This window comes from Amblyomma americanum, chromosome 1 (genome assembly GCF_052857255.1).
Source record: "Amblyomma americanum isolate KBUSLIRL-KWMA chromosome 1, ASM5285725v1, whole genome shotgun sequence".
Lineage (NCBI taxonomy): Eukaryota > Metazoa > Arthropoda > Arachnida > Ixodida > Ixodidae > Amblyomma > Amblyomma americanum.
The window spans coordinates 380,426,852-380,441,493 of record NC_135497.1 but is presented as its reverse complement, the minus strand read 5'-3'; the positions used below and the strand labels follow the sequence as shown (position 1 = coordinate 380,441,493).

Below are 14,642 nucleotides of genomic sequence, written 5' to 3'. Positions count from 1 at the left end.
GGCACGACTTGCTCTTGTTTCAGCAGCTTCTGGTCATCCTCTTGTTGGCGGTGCTGTTGCGGTGCCTCATCGGAGCCTCCCTTCATCCCACTTCTTACACAATGTTGGAGCGAATCGTCGACCATGTCGACCTGTTGGAGCGAATTGTGGGCGAGCTGAAAGAGGAGGGGGAAAAGCGGGCTTAGCTAGAAGAGCAGGTAGAAGCGCTTAAATCGCAGCTGGCAGGGCACCTGTGTTCGGAGAAGTGTCAGGTGGGGAACGAGGCTCGTCGATCCTACAGCGCTGTAGCGCAACAGACTTTGAGTGGGGAAGACAAAGAGGTAAAAACGGGCACGGTGACGCGCGCCATGTAGCGTTCGCCGGCGGGAGAGACAACTAGTGCGATCCGAAGGGCAACAGTCGCGGTCAGGAAGCGAACGGTTAGAGCGCAGAAGTGTTCTGGTAGTCGGTGACTCGACCGTAGCGAGGGTCGATGGAGACGTTTTGACGACAGTGAAGGTGGACAGGCGGGTGCAGGTATAGGTCCAGTAAGGGAAGTGCATGGTAGATGCAATGACCGAAGCCTAGGAGGTGGTAGGGGACAACATGAATGGCGAAGACTTTGTGGTTATCCATGCTGGCGTCAAAGATGTATTGAAGAGGAGGAGCCAGAATCTCGAGAAGCAGTTAGAAGAGGGGATGCGTAGGCTTAGAGAGGCCTCTGAGAGTGTGCATGTGACCATACGCACAATCCCAGAGAACCATAGGCAGTCTAGCGAAACGGAAAGGAGGGTCGTTGAGGCTAACCATGTAATTAGGTTAATGAATCGACGACCAGGATAAGGGGCAATGGAAGCTAACGAGGACGTGTACGAAGTCAGCTCCCAGACTTTTGCACAGGATAGCATTAACTACGGTGGTGCCACTGGCAAGAGGGTGGGTAGCAGAGTAGATAGCCAGGCAACAGCTTTTTTTGGGGGACCCCGAGCTCTGAGTAGACCAGTGTAGAGAAGGAAGGACCAATGTCAAAGAGACCATGGAGCTATAGGATTAGAAGTAGACACAAAGGCCAGAGTCAAGTTAATTCAAATTTAGGTTACATTAACATGCGAGTTGGCAGGAATAGACTGAAATGGGAGGAAATAGAAAAACAGCTAAGGCAGAAGGAATTAATGATATATGCTTTAGTGTAAACGCATCTTAGAGACATGGAGTAAATACCCTGTAACCCAGAGTACGCACGGGAATATTGCAATAGAACAGATGGTAGCAGAAAGGGGCGGGCGGAAATTTTTTGCATTCATTCATAAAACTATTAATTTTCAAATAATTAATTTGGTATGCAAGTAACATTTATGGCTAAAAGGAAAAGAGGCAGTGGAGCAAACACTCCTTGGCTTTGTATAGCTGTGGACAGAAGCTAACGCCAAAGAGGAAAACAAGAAAAGGTTAGAATGTATTGCAAGCGACATTGATGAGGTAGGAGGACAAGGCGAAGTAGTTATATTAGACGACATGAATGCACACATAGAAGAACTGGATGGGTACACAGATCCAACAAGAAGCATGCTGATTTGAATGTGTGAGAGGCATGATTTATTTGTATGCAACTGTACCGAGAAGTGTGAAGGGCTCATTACATGGGAGGCAGGGAGTCTGCACTCAACGATAAATTATGCACCAATGTCACAGAGGATGTATAATAGATGGATGGATGGATGGATGGATGGATGGATGGATGGATGGATGGATGGATTGATGGATGGATGGATGGATGGATGGATGGATGGATGGACGGACGGACGGACGGACGGACGGACGGATGGATGGATGGATGGATGGATGGATGGATGGATGGATGGATGGATGGACGGACGGACGGACGGACGGACGGACGGACGGATGGACAGGTGGGTGGGTGGATGGAAGGATGGATGGATGGATGTGCCAGACGGACACACGGATGGATGGATCGTCCCCTTTGATACTGGATGATGGCAGTTGCCATTACGCTCAGTTTTTTCCCCTTTATTTTTTTTTGGAACTGTGCCATAAATTGGTATTAAAACTCGCCATTTTCTTTAAGTATGTTATCCTGCACTTCTAACCTCATGTCACCTCTCAGCTTTTGAGCCACTAATTTTCCACTCGCTCTTTGCTAATTTCCACCACAGATTTATTTACATGACCATAGTTATCTCTAATTCCTAGGGCCTTAGTAAGTAAGAGTGACTGTGCCTGCATAGACATCGGGATTAATACTATCATATTTGAGTATGAGGTGTTCTATTGTTTCTACAGATTTAACACACCCAGCACATGTGTCATCTGCTTCGTTAAATTTCTTTTTGTAGCACGTTCTAATACACCCCGACCTAGCTACAAAGAGTAGCGCACTGGCTCTTGAGTTATCCTAAAACGCTTCCTTCCTGATCTGCCTTCTCTAGTACCAATATAGTTCTACACTATGCTTCTTTTCCATAAAAAGTATCCAATTTTTACGTTCCGCATTTTTAAACTGTCGTTTAATGCTCTTTTTTTCTCCGTCTTCATTTCCGGCATACTTGCTGGTTAGCTTTCTAGTTATTTTCCGCCATTGAGAGTCAACGCTCTTTCTGTAGAGGTATTTAAACACCTTAGCTGCCTACCTGTTATCTTCCTAGTTCCTGAGGCGTTCTTCGTATAGTATTTTATTCTGTGCTTACCGTGCTTGGAACGATGCCCAGCCCATGTCCCCCTATACTGCCTCGTTTGTGGTTCTCCCGTGGGCACCTAGTGCTAATCTTCCAACAGCTCTCTGATTTACTTCTAATCTTGACTGAACTTCTGCCCTTAAGCACAGAACCGCGATCACGAAAGTAAGTTCCGGCACCATTATTCCTTTCCTAATATCTCTCAGTACTTTATATACCTGTTGTACCCCCACAATACCCTATGTTTCGTTATCCCGGCATCTCTTCGCCCTTTTGATACGAGAGACTGCTCGTGTTTTTCTGTGCGCATCTTCCCTTCGTAAACCCATACCCCGAGATATTTCTATTCAGGTGTTCGGAGTGTTTCATGGCATTGTATTTTAAGCACCTGATCAGCGGTAACGTTGAAAATCATTCTACCTGACTTAAAGGCGCCAGAGACCTTCAATGATTTTAATGGTTACGAAAGTCCAGCTAAAGTTTCATATAGGGATAGCGCTTGCCGCTAGTGGCGCAGCTGTCAGAGAGGGTGCACGAATTGGCCGCGCGCCCTATTCGCAGCCGCTGTTTTGCAGCCCGAAGGCTCACTTTTTTTATTCGGTTCATTTTCATTTGATATCTGTGTTTACTGTCGTAAGGACGCTACTAGCATTTACCGGTTATTACCTGAAAGCTTGGCTGCAACATCGAGACACTGAAAACCGCAATCGACGGCGGCGGCTAGTAAACTTGCTAGCTGCCGCTTTCTGATCAACGCGCTTTTCTTACCGATTGTTATGGAACAGCGATTCTTGTACATGGGTCAAGGCTGCGCATTTCTCTGCTATTAATGTTTACCAGAACATGACTGCAGTTTCACCATAGACGATCAAACTTAGCTGTTTGCTTTGCGGTTGTGCCATCCGAGTCCTTGCTTTCGTCGAGGTGCATAAGGCTATTGACGAACGCTTATGGCTGGCGCTTACCTTGCAACAAATACTGGAAGCTCAGTGATGCTGAAAATCAGACATTGTGGCGTCATTTGAAGAACCGGAGTGCGCGCTGCAGAAGATATCACATTGCGAAAGCACCGGCAGTTTGATAGCGCTATCTGACAAGCTTTTTGCTGACACTTTAGACGGTGGAAAAGTCACCTTCTGAAGACTCGTGCTGCATAAGCCATTTATTTACGGTTTGTCATGCTGCGACGACGAAGACTCTGGCGAGAGCAAGAAAATAATGAAATTTATTGTTCAGTGCTCACTTGCTGGCTGCGTGCTACCAAAATAAGAAACAAGCTGCGAGTAGTCACACAATAAAGAAAAAAAAATGAACAGTGATAAGACGCATGAAACAACATGCACAAATCAAAAACCATAAGCAAACGCAAGAGTACATTTGCATACAAACCCAACAGGGTCGCAGATAGGCATGATCATATGTGTATGCGATAATGAGGTCAAATATAAAGCATACTAACAAACATGCACACCGCGTTGTAAGGTGGCAATGTGCTCACAATAAAATAGCAAACATATATTTGATACTAAAAAACAACATAACAAACCAGATGCTTATCGTTCTAGTAAAAAAGGCAAAATAAAAAAGCATACAAATTGCTGAGGAACACACATCCTGCATCATTACACAAAAGCTATAATATATAAAAATGAAGAAATTGAAAACAAAACTATGCATATTTTCGCATCAGACCACTCAGAATAACACACATGCTCCTTAGAGACGGACATTATGGATTTAGAAAAGCCAGAAAACAAATTTAATATGGCAGCAATGCTTGCAAGTCTCAAGACTAAGTCTGCGCTACTGCCGAGGCTTCCTGCCCCACACACTGGGCATGTAGACCGATGTGTTGCCCGAGATTGCTTGTTTTTATCTCGAGTAAAAAATGTAAATGACACCTCAAGAAAATTGAACAAACTCTGCAGTGGTGGTTACCTAATGTAATGCACAGCCAATACCCGCCAAGGCATTACGGCTGTCGACGAGAACTTCCTCAATAATGCTTGCATATACTTCAGCACATGCAACTGCGTTCATAGTCAAATCCTCTGCATGACTTTCAACATTTGGCAAGAGACTTAGCAGCCGGCTGGATGGCACTTGCAGAAGGCCTTTTGATTTCGCTTGTATTAGAGCCGTTGGTTCACGTGTTGGCTCTTCAATATTTTCACACAGCTGCAGCATGACATTGACGATAATTTTTTTACTGAATAGCCAGCAAGGTAGTCCAGGATAGTCTTTCGTAGACAATTCATCAAGTGCAGGAGACTGCTCCCCGCAGTCACCTGGCTCCAGGAGAATATCGCCGAGCAGAACTGTCAAGGTGTCAGTCTGAAATATACATATTTTTTTGTCAAAAATAAAGCACACAACTAAGGAGCATATATGAGAGGCTGTATGGTGCCTAATTGTTCCCGTAATGATAACCTCTCTGGAGTATGAAAGGTTGAAGCTAAACTCGCTAAGGGAAATTTCATTACAGCGGTGCCCTTGGGTTGCATGTCTCAGCCAATTGTAAAGAGGGCATCGTACCTGATTCGTAGAAGGCTTTTGCATCTCGAAGAGGCCTTGGAGCTTGAGGAGCAACAGCGGCCCGTCTCCTTCAACTCAAGCCCGCTTTGGGGGCCTGACCAGGTTGTGCAGTGAAAACATCCGATATATGAGAAGATAATGGTGCACAGTCGGCTGCCCTCAATCCCCAGTTACGCGACGTACGATACCGAAGAACCTCTGAAAAAAAAACCGACAGTGAAAGATTAAGTGCAAGAAAAAAGAAGGCTACCTCCAAAGGATCCTGAGCAAAATTACCGCAGTAGCGGCTAGTCGTTTGAGCACCCGCCTCGCATGCGGGAGGCGCGGGGTTCGATCCCCAGTGCCGCCGGGTACCCACCGGTGATACAATGGGTACAAGTCAGTAAGTACATAGCGGAATCCAGACTTTAGCAGGCTTTTAATAAGTACAACTGTGCTGTGGAGAGCAATCCTGAGGGCTGCATATGTTGGCTTCGTCAAAAAGCAGACCTGCCTGGGCACGAGTAGTGTTTATATGTATATGATTCAATCATCGAGCCAAGCGATATTATCCTTTAAGGTCTGAAATGCAATCATAATCCAACTACAGATAGCAGGCTAGAAGAAAGTATACAGGAGGTACAATGCTCACCGCAATATGATCGGCTTCGTCATGCCGCACGTGCTCTGATCTACGAGAATTTAGGCCGTCTAACAACTTGTTCATCATTCTTGTGAAGTTTGAAATAGCAGCCGACTCATGGAGTTGCTTCAATTTCTCCCACTTGCTCCAAAATTCCATTGCAGCTGCAGTGGTTTCGCTAAAAAGCTGAAAAATTAAAAAAAATTAACCAACGCTTTCAGCAGAGCTGAAGATACGTCTTTTACATAATACCCATTGCGATCTTTCTTGCCTGGACAGCAAGCTTCACACTCATCTTCTGGAACGCATTAGGCGAGATGTGTGCCCTCGTAAGCTTGGGCAGAGCGCGGAGCCCTGCCTTCTCTTCCTCATATTGCAGCAAGGCAGAATAGTGATATTGGTACACTTCTTGGCATTTCGGCAGCTGTAACAAAATATTAGTAGCTTCCGCAAGGCCGAGTGACACACATTTTGAAGGATGAAATAACACCCTTTCGCTTATTAAAATCTTTCCAACCTTCTGCAGGTTGTTTCGGATGCACTTGAATAAGTGAGGAGGGTCTAGCAGCGTGTGAATTGTTTTACCAGTGTCGCACGGATGGTGGAAGCACGTCTGGAGCTTACTGATGTTGCCATTGATACCTATAAAAGGTATCAGTACTCATTCAAAGGTATCAAAAGGTGCTAATACTTAGCTAAGCACCTCAATGCTGACTGATTAGATGTGGAATTTTCCCAGGTGATAGCATCCACGATAACCCCAGCATTTGTTAAGCACTGCATACACCGCACTACCAGATTTGCTAATATTCCTCCTGGTGTAGCACCAGAGGCACAAAAATTTCCCATAGTCTGTGATCAGCCACCCAGGAAAGGCCGTAACAGGAACACGAGCACGACTCTATTTCGAACACGACTCTGCTTCGCCACAAGACTCACAAAGGTTGGTCAGCGATAACCCTGATCGACATAAATATAGACTTAGCCGCGGTATTCTTAAACACAAGAGGGTCATGGACACCTCATATTTCCTCGAACTGCTCATCCGCACACTCCGAGGGAATGCCAGGTGTTGAAAATCCGCTACATCAAGGAGAGGCTCATGGCTCAAGTAGTGGAGGCGCTGGAACCGTTGGAGCCGTTGGAACCCAGAAAATGCCGGAACAGGGACACGAGCACGTGATTTGCATCTTTCTTTTCTTCTCCTGGTCTTGCGGGCTCAGAGAAGTTAACCTTGCCCATGAGTGAAATGTCAGACTCCCTGATGTGAATGCTTCTTCTCATAGACATCTCATGACACTAACACGCGTACAACAAAAGGGTTTAATTAGTTTTGAACTATAAGTCTCATGATATCGTCAGAATCACACGTGTCAAACGAAATTTCAGCAAATGCTACCTCTACGCTCTCTCTCTCTCTCTCTCTCTGGAACTGCTTGTAGCTTTTGATTTAGGGCAGTAAACAAATTTGCGTCAAAGCCAAAATAAGCCTTCAGGTTCCGCATCCAGCCATAGATTGGGCGAGCATTTGGCAAAGGAAGGTACTCGTTCTCATGAAGAAACGTCTACACTGCAGTGGACTTTATCTTGAGAAGGATACAGTCATATAGCCACTCCCTGTTGTAACTAGCGAAAAAAGAACATTTTCACTCAGAAACGTGTTCAAGGGACTTCACACTTGAACTTTATTACAGAATAGGAATCCTGGAACACGAGCCTGTATACTCATTTACAGACATGACCCTGTACAGCATTTAAATTCGTAATTACACGATGATAGAGTGAAAATTGGTAGTCACTATATGCATGTTGCAATAATGAATCATACAATAGCAAGTAAAGGCATTAATACGATATGCTTGTGCTCAGATTCTGACGTGCAATACGCAAAAGAAGTCACTCAATACCACAAATTATACTTTGTGTTTGTCTAAGCTGTGTACGCTTACTGCGCAGCTTTCGAAGACTTGAAGTTGGCCTTCTTTAGGCACTAGTCAAAAATTACCTTCTGACGCTCTGACAACTTTGCGACATCTCTCTCCAATTGTCTCAGCTTGTTCGCCTTTAACACCATCGTCGCCAGCTTTTTCTGGCACAGCCGAAGCTGTTGCTGTGCGCTCCGGAGCTGGAACTTCACTGCTTGAAGCTCCGACAGTGAACATACCGCTTCCTCTGTTTGAGAGCCAGTGTGTAAGCGTATCGAGGCACTTGCAGGGTTCAGTGTGATATCTACAAGGAACAGTGAAAAACATTTGTTCAGAGGGCGGAAATAGGCGACCATAAAGGATACAAGAACAACATGCTCTCAAGGAAACAAAAAAATTGGCTGAAGGCTTAGCTTGGTTAAGCCTGGAAGATTGCGAAAGCAATACCCTTGGCTGCGCCTTGGTTCGGCTGATGGTGTGGACATGGTTGCCCTTTGTTAAACTTATGGCTATACATTGTTTTGCTTGGTTTCTGCTATTGATATCCTTGGTACACTTATGACTTATCTGTGTTATGACTTATGACTTATGTATGTTATGTCGCTTGGCCGCAGCAGATCGTTCCAGCCTCGCCTTGTACACATCATCCGACATAGCGCAAGGCAGCGCGCCGACCACTGCGTGGAGCCGAGCTGTAGCCCCATTTATCCTCCTAGCGTGACGTCACACCAGCGAGCGCCCTCTCTCGGTAGCGCCGCTACCATCGATGCCGCGAGCGGGGGCATCACCACCTAGACTAAGAAGGCCTCTGCTCTCCAGGCTGACGTCAGTGCCACGTCACGACTAGAGGCCTAGCCGCCGACGCGCTGACTGCCGCCGCCGCCGCCGCGATTAGTCACTGTCGGAGCATGCTCGGGCTTGCCGGCCGGCGGAGCAGTACCGTGCACTGCTCGCATTCTGCGGTGATTTTCTCGCTTGTAAGGTGCTTTGTGAAATAGTTATTCGGCTCTGTGCTGCTCGTGTTCACGCTAGTGTCCTACAAGTGGTGAAAACGTGCTCTGCTATGCTTGGACAGTTGTGAATATATATGCCAAACAAGTGCTGTGTGCCTGGGTGTAGCGGCAACTACAAATCCGGACCAAAAGTCCATGTGTTCAAATTTCCTGAAGATGCAGAAATGAAGACAGCATGGCTGCGCGCTATTCCCCGAGAGGGCTTCCTTCCTTCGGCACATTCCAGGGTAAGACTGCTATCGTTATTTTTGTTGCTTGAAAAATACAAAGCAAACACGTGCACGTGCGTTGTTAGTGGAATTTCAGCAGTTATATATTTAGTTTTGAGGGAGGCTTCACTGCAATATGTTAGGCATTTTTTTTTTCTATTCACATGCAGGTTGGCGAATTGCACTTCACTGAAGGTGACATCATTCGAGAGGATTGTCAAGTGGATGATACTACGGGCCGTACGATAACTGCACCCATGCTCCGTTTGCGTCTCCGACCGGATGCTGTTCCGTCAAAATTCCCGAACTTCCCGAGCTATTTATCGAAGGTTGGCAGCAGAAGGGAGAATCCGGAGTCTAGAAGAATTCGTTTGGATGCAACTGCGACCGAAAAAGCTCTTGCAGACTCCCTCGAGACGTTTAGAGCCGAAGAGCAAAAGATGCAGTTCGGAGCCTAAACGACTTAGCCGAACACGTGCGAACAAGCCAGTCGAAGTTCTGGCATACAATATTGAGCAGTGGCCGCCTCATATTACTGCACATTGTTGAAGATGATGCTCCTTGGGTGAAGTACTCAGTTTGCGTGAAGGCTGATTTGTCTGTCACGTTGCATTTCCTAAAGACGCCAGTCACAAGGCTAGGGTCCAACCTGTTCGTTCCTCCTCAGGCGAAAAGTAAGAGGGCTTTCGCTGACTTTCTTGAAAGCATCAAGGTTTGGGACAGCAGCGTTTCTTCTAGCTGTAGGGACTCGAATGAAGAAGTTTTTGATGCCATCAATTTCCTGCTTGGCCAGATATCTACAGCGCAGTGAGAGGATAATGATCATGCAGTCCAATTCCTCAGCGAACAGTTGAATCTTCTGTCTGCAAAGAAGGAGCGAAGGCGCTATTCTATAGATTTCATGGTGTATTGTTGCATTCTCTTCATGATATCACCCCATGCCTATAAATACATGCGAAGCTATGGAGCAATCACAATGCCGCATCCAATGAACATCAGATCAGTTTGCTCATCATATGGAATGAATCCACAACGGGAGCATCACGGTGCAGCCTTTATCAGTTACATGGCGAAAAGGATCTGCGAGCTCGATGACAGACAGCGGCATGTGACGCTTATAGTTGACGAAATTCACATAAAGCCTTATTTTGATTATAAGGGTGGCAATATTGCTGGACTTGCGCACAATTCTGAAGAGGTTGCCGATAGTGCATTCGTTTTCATGGTGCAAAGCCTTACTTGTCCATTTAAGGAAGTTGCACACATTATCCCTGCCCGCAAAGCTGATGCCGTGTTTCTGCACAAGTCAATAATGGATGTCGTGACTGGCCTGGAGAAAATAGGTTACAGAGTTACCTGCATAGTCAGTGACAACAACTCTATAAACAGAAAGGCAATGTCTTACTTTGCATCTCCGCCAACAAACGGAATCGTTTAACCCCATCCATGTGACTCCTCGAGACCGTTGTTTTTTGTGATCGACCCAGTCCACATACTAAAATGCATTCGGAACTGTCTAAACCAGAAAAATGACCAGCTGTGTTTCTACTTCCCCGAATTCGAGGATGATACAGCACAACCGCGGCGCATGTTGACTGCGTCATTCGCCACCATCAGAAACGCATACAACCTTGAGTGTGACCAACTTCTTAGATACGGTCATAGTTTATCAAGGAAGGCGCTGTTTCCATCCAATCTTGAAAGGCAAAACGTCAAGCTTGCTCTACAGATTTTCAGCGATGGCTTACCTCACGCACTTCGTGCGCTTGGAAAAACACACAACCTGAACTTCCCAGAGCACACTGCTAGCTTCATTGAGATCATAGTTAAAAGGTGGAAAATCGTGAATGTAAAGACTCCGTACAAAGGGAAGAGACTCCGCGACCATTTTCAAGAGCCGGTGTTCCCCTCTGTGGACGATCCTAAACTGGAGTTCTTGTACAAGCTGTTGGACTGGCTCGATGAGTGGCACAGCAAACGCCTCGACAGCGGTTGTTTGACCAAAGAGTCACATACTGCTTTACACCACACAACTCACGCACTCATCGAAGTAGCCCGATACTGCTTTGAAGAGCTTAATCTATCTTACGTTCTTCTGGGAAAGGTGCAGGCGGACAGTTTAGAGGAAAGATTCGGCAAATACAGGCAGCTGGCTGGAGCACAATATCATATTTCCTTAAGACAGATTTATGAAGGCGAAAATAAACTACGACTGCAAAACACGCTGCCTAAACTTCAAGAAATCTGTGCAAGCGAAAAAACTGAGAAGTGGGAACACCTGCACGGATCTGTGGACACGCCGCGCCCTTCGTTCAACGTCGTTGTGACTGCAGCGGCTTTATCAAAGATAACAGACATCATCCCCGTTCTTGTGTACGTTGCAGGATACGCCATGCATACAGCTCTGAAGAGGCTAAACTGCACAAAATGCAGATCAGCGCCAACAGTGAGCAAGACCATCACAGTTTCGCCCAACAAGGAAAACTACGATCTTATGCCCCGCCGCGGTGGCTCAGTGCTTAGGGCGCTCGACTACTGATCCGGAGTTCCCGGGTTCGAACCCGACTGCGGCGGCTGCGTTTTTATGGAGGAAAAACGCTAAGGCGCCCGTGTGCTGTGCGATGTCAGTGCACATTAAAGATCCCCAGGTGGTCGAAATTATTCCGGAGCCCTCCACTACGGCACCTCTTCTTCCTTTCTTCTTTCACTCCCTCCTTTATCCCTTCCCTTACGGCGCGGTTCAGGTGTCCAACGATATATGAGACAGATACTGCGCCATTCCTTTCCCCCAAAACCAATTATAATTATATATAAGCAGCTGGATCGCGGAGGACTTGTTTTCCCGGCAATGTTTGCAGTGAATGCCGTCGCACACAATTACGTCGTAGTTGAACAGCTTGCAAAGGACGCGGAGTTTTTAAGAGCGCCAGACCAGCGTAAGCTCGTCACGGAGCTGACAATGGATTTGCTGACAAATGACGACTCGTGTGAATTTGATGCCTGTGACGATGGACACACGTGCGAATTTGTACTTAAACACATTCTTTGGTGCAGCACTAACATCCTTCTAAAAACTTTTGCAGCCGGATGAATGGCAGAACCGTTGATGACGACAACAAATCTAAAAAAAGAAAAGCTGAAACCCTAAAAAGCAAATAAACGAACTTGCGTTCCGTAACACGTTTTGTTGGGAACAATTTGTTAAAACACATTATAGTACGCCAAGCGATGAGCTCACCCAATTCTTGCGCGCGCTTATCTGCTTCCGCAGCGCCCGCAGACCTCGACGCATGACGTCACGACGGGAGCGCTGAGGCCTGAACTTGTCTAGGTGGTGATGGCTGGGGCCCCGTCTCTCAGTCTGGCGTGACGTCACACCAGCGAGTGCCCTCTCTCGGTAGTGTCGCAGCAGCGGCGCTCAAGGCTTCGCCTTCACCATCGATGCCGCGGAGCTAGGGCCCCGTCAGGTTCAGGTTCAGAAAAGTCGTTCTTCTCGTTCTTCTTCCGTCTCCGTAGCTCGCTGATGCTTCCTCTTTGCATTCTGCCGAGCTGCCTTGTTCGTAGGCGCCATCGTAACATCTGGCTGTATGACTGCCTTGGCGAGAGGAGCGGAGCTGTTTTATACAGCTGGTGTGACGTCACTCTGACCGTAGCGCCCCTGGTGAGAGGAGCGGGAGTTAGGCCACCGTTGGTGGCCACCGCCTCGCCTCGCGACGGCGTGAGATGGGGCCCCGTTTTTACACAGCTGGTGTGACGTCACACCGACCGTAGCGCCCCTGGTGAGAGGAGCGGTAATTAGGCCGCCGTTGGTGGCTACCGCCTCGCCTCGCGACGGCGTGAGATGGGGCCCCGTCTTTACACAGCTAGTGTGACGTCACTCTACGTCACGTGGTGTGACGTCAAGCAGCGAGGTCACGCTAAAGGTCAATGGTGCATACCACCGCCTCGCCACGGAAAGGGCTGAAGTGCGACCTGCAGTAGTATTGCTTCGCAATAAAGGCGCCTGGAGGCGTAAGGCTTACCGTCATCTTCTTGTGTGCGAGTGGACGGGCATTCGCTTGAAGGGCCAACATCATCTGCCACAGCGCTGTGCTCTGACGATTCTCTAAGCCTTTTTGCTGGCGGCTTGACTCTGAGCGTGCTAGATCGTGGCTTCGGCTTGCTGAAGTAAGCTGGCAGGCCTTCGAATATCCGTGGAACGGCGCCGGGCCTGAGTTTCAACTTCTCGCGGTGCAGCGACACTGCATCTCCGCTGACCACAAATTCGTCAGTTCGAATAATATCCGGGGGGACAAAATGCTTCTCACAGACGCGACGTCCTTGAATTCGAAGATAAAAATTCACCGCTTTCTTTTCGTGGTATCGCCCGCTTTGATATTTCACGCTCCTCAGCGTCGCTAGGCAGACAGAACAGCGAGATTGTTTCTTGCGTACCTATGTAGCCAGAGCGGCAACCCGTCACGCAACAAGTCTTCGGCATCGCAGGTGAGCGTGTAACATGCGCTTCAGTTGTTTACGAAAATCAGGACAAAAATTACTAGCTGCCACACCACAGGCTTCGCGATCTGCATGTGGTCTCGCAGCTACACAGGCGCTCGCTTGCTCGCGTCGTTACCCCACCAGGCTGCTAGCGCCGCCTCGTGGAAGGCGCGGTCAACATATGAAGCTCTCCCATATTGGTACGGAGAAGTTTCGTGATCAGAAAAGTATTGAAAGACTGGTTGCGCTAAAACAAACGTAGGGTGTCTCCTTCATATCCACAGCAATTAACCAGAGTGTTCAAATCTTCCTGGCTATCTACTGACAGTAATATATTGTCCGCATACATTGAACACAGCAGTCGTTGCTCAACAACCTTTTCGCCTAATCTGTACGACAGATGATAACCGAGATTGCTTCCTTGTAGCCTTCTTTCCATATTAATCATATAAAGCATGAACAACAGCGGTGGTCGAGGACAACCTTGCCTTAATCCTTTGTGTATCTCGACACTTGTCCTACTCTTAAACCCTTCCCATGTTATGTCAACTTTACTTTCTCTGTATATTTCCTGTAGAAAATCAATTACCTCGTGACCGATACCTTCATCTTTTAATATGTTCCACATGAGTTCCCTCTTAACGTTGTCGTATGCACCGCTTTTGTCCAGGACGGCTATATACTGAGGTCTGTTTTCCGCCTTAACTATTTCTATGCACTGGGTAAGCACGAACAGGCTATCATTTAAGCGCCTTCCCCCTCTGAACCCGTTCTGAAGTTCAAAGAGTATTCTATTACTTTCTGAACTCCGTTTCAAACATCATCTGCAACGCTGCCAAAGCTAGCTCTCTTTTTTGCACTGCCTGCATCCGCGACACAAAATAGTGCGTTGCTTGTGATGAGCAAACAATAACAAATGATTTGCCGGCGTGCTTCGTAGATAACACATTTGTCATCAGCGTGAGAGAAAACGCTAATATTGCGAGCGAATCGACTGAGATCTGTGATTTTGTATTTTGCGTTTGTCGTCTTTTTCCATTTCACGTTTTCGCTGTCCCCAAATCCCTGGCCGCCGTGCTTACTTTTCCGGCTGCCTTTCACTTTTGAGAAAATGGCGTCCAGCACAGCAGCCGCGGCTACCTCTCCTGTACGCATTTTCTTGAAGGTTCGTACATCCAAGCTGTCAA

At 47.2% G+C, this 14,642-nt stretch overlaps 3 pseudogenes; 1 reads left to right on the top strand and 2 right to left on the bottom strand.

Moving 5' to 3' along the window:
- Positions 1–94: 94 nt before the first annotated feature.
- On the bottom strand, positions 95–6,124 carry LOC144122513 (uncharacterized; annotated as a pseudogene).
- A 142-nt stretch (positions 6,125–6,266) lies between these two features.
- On the bottom strand, positions 6,267–13,456 carry LOC144122497 (uncharacterized; annotated as a pseudogene).
- LOC144115684 (uncharacterized) lies at positions 9,242–11,725 on the top strand (annotated as a pseudogene).
- Positions 13,457–14,642: the final 1,186 nt, after the last annotated feature.